This window comes from Penaeus japonicus, unplaced genomic scaffold (assembly GCF_977035675.1).
Source record: "Penaeus japonicus unplaced genomic scaffold, GWHDUDI00000001_assembly GWHDUDI00000042, whole genome shotgun sequence".
NCBI lineage: Eukaryota > Metazoa > Arthropoda > Malacostraca > Decapoda > Penaeidae > Penaeus > Penaeus japonicus.
Genome location: NW_028234444.1, coordinates 20,991,570 through 20,993,890, shown reverse-complemented (window position 1 = coordinate 20,993,890; position 2,321 = coordinate 20,991,570).

The following is a 2,321-nucleotide window of genomic DNA, read 5'->3' as shown; positions in this document are numbered from 1 at the left end:
GATATAAGTTAGATAGATACAACTAGAAGCTCTGTAGGGTAGATGTAGATGTAGAGGTTAAGAAAAGACATTAATTTTTTTCCCATATCTATAATCCTAATTTTGTACAAAGGGAAATCTATACTAAGACCTTAAACCTAGAATAATGTACATGTTTCGTTTTTTTCAAGTATCGTTAGATTATCGAAATATAACTCCGACCTTAATAAAAAAAAATGTTGAAGATATACAAGGAAATCAACCAGTCCGTTATTATTCGCATTGAAAAAAGAAAGAGAAAAAAAGTGAAAATCTCGAAACAAAAATAGTTTCAGATGTTGGCTTTCTTAATTAGATAATTTTCTCGTTTTTTTTCTCTGCTTTTCATTGGGTCTCCATTTTATTATCATTAATTTTTATTTTTTTTCATTTTTTTCTTATATTTGCCTAATTCCATCTCTCTATTATGTGGTTCAACTTTTTGACTTTTGTTGTTCTCTAGTTCACCGAAATTTTGTTACTTTTGGTTCGTTGTGGTGTTTTTTCAGGTTCTCCCAAGTCTCCCCTTTAGTTCTTTTCCACTGATTCCCTCATTCTTCTTAACCCGAAATTGATTTCCCGCCATCGCTTTCACCATGAAATCCAGCATTTAATTTCCTGGCTCGATTTACGCGGAGGTTAAATCGACCGGAGGATTTTCCTGTACGGCTGCAGCCCACTCGCTCTCGCTCTTTCTTTTTCTCTATTTCTATTTCTCTCTCTCTCTCTCGTTCTCTCTCACTCTCTCTCTCTCTCTCTCTCTCTCTCTCTCTCTCTCTCTCTCTCTCTTTTTCTCGCCTCCCTCCGTCTCTCTCTGTCTCTCTATCTCACCTCCCTACGTCTCTTTCTTTCTTTCTCTCACCTTCCTCCGTCTCTCTCTCTCTCTCGCTTTCTCTCACCCACTTTCTCTCACCTACCTCTCTCTCTTTCTCTCACCTCCCTCCGTCTCTCCCTCTCTCCCACCTCCCTTCGTCTCTCTCTCTCTCTCTCTCTCTCTCTCTCTCTCTCTCTCTCTCTCTCTCTCTCTCTCTCTCTCTCTCTCTCTCTCTCTCTCTCTCTCCTTCTCAGTCCATATATCTCCCTTCCTCCTTCCCGTCGCTTTCTCTGCCACTTTTTTTATTACCATGAGTATTTTTCTCTTCTTTTAGATGACAATAAAGAGAAAAACCAGGTAAGCTCCATTATCTATTATCTAAGACTAAGTCGGGATTTCGATTTTCTTTATCTTCTTTCTGCTCCACTTTTTCTATTCATTTATTTATTATTTGGTTGTTTATTTATCGTGTAACGAGAACGTCAACGCGCGATCATTTCAAATTGACCAATCAGCAGCTCTGATAGGAAGGGGGCGTGGCCAAGTCACCAAGTTGGCGCGGATATTATTTAGGAGATTAGCAAGGGATTAAAAGGGATTATAAGGGATTAGCAAGGTTTTATAAGGCATTAGCAAGGGATTAAAAGGGATTAGCAAGGTTTTAAAAGGGATTAGCAAGGGATTAAAATGGATTAGCAAGGTTTTATAAGGGATTAGCAAGGGATTAAAGGGGATTCTATTCTCATTAAAAATTGGAAAGTCAACATACTAGGATCCTGACAGTAAGACTTGGCCAAAGATCATAATCATAGCTGTAGTAATTGTATAATTAGTATAATAATAAAAGTGATGATGATGATAAAGATAATGATTTGCGTTAGATAGATAGATAGATGTTTAGATCCATAGACAGATATTCATGTCGATACAGCAGCCATACAAGTCCTTTTCTTCGAATAATTTAACGAAATCTAAGGTCAGAGGTTAATCAGTGTTTCCATTTCGGCGAAAAATATCGTTATTATTATTTTTTTTTTTTTCGTACGTAATTTGGAGAAAAAAAATGATCAGAAGATTATATTGGCAGTGGAGATGCTATTCGGATTTAAAGCGTTTTGTTTTGTTATTATTGTTAGTATTCGTTGCTTTCATTATCGTCCATATCTTATCATTTTTATTTATCATTATTATTATTATCATCATTATCGCTATTGCTATTATCATTATCATTATGCTCATCATTCTCATAATTATCATTATTATTTACAAATTATATTATTATCAACTTTTTCCGTTTCTGATAAGTACAAATTTGAACACTGAAGTTGCTTTTTTAGTGTTTTAATTATAGTGATAGTAATAATGGTATTGATTATGCTGATGATAATAATGATAATAATGATCATGATAGTAATAACAATTGCAAAGCTACGGGTAAATAGTGACATAATGATGATGATTAAGTTGAAAAGATTGATAATGATAATAG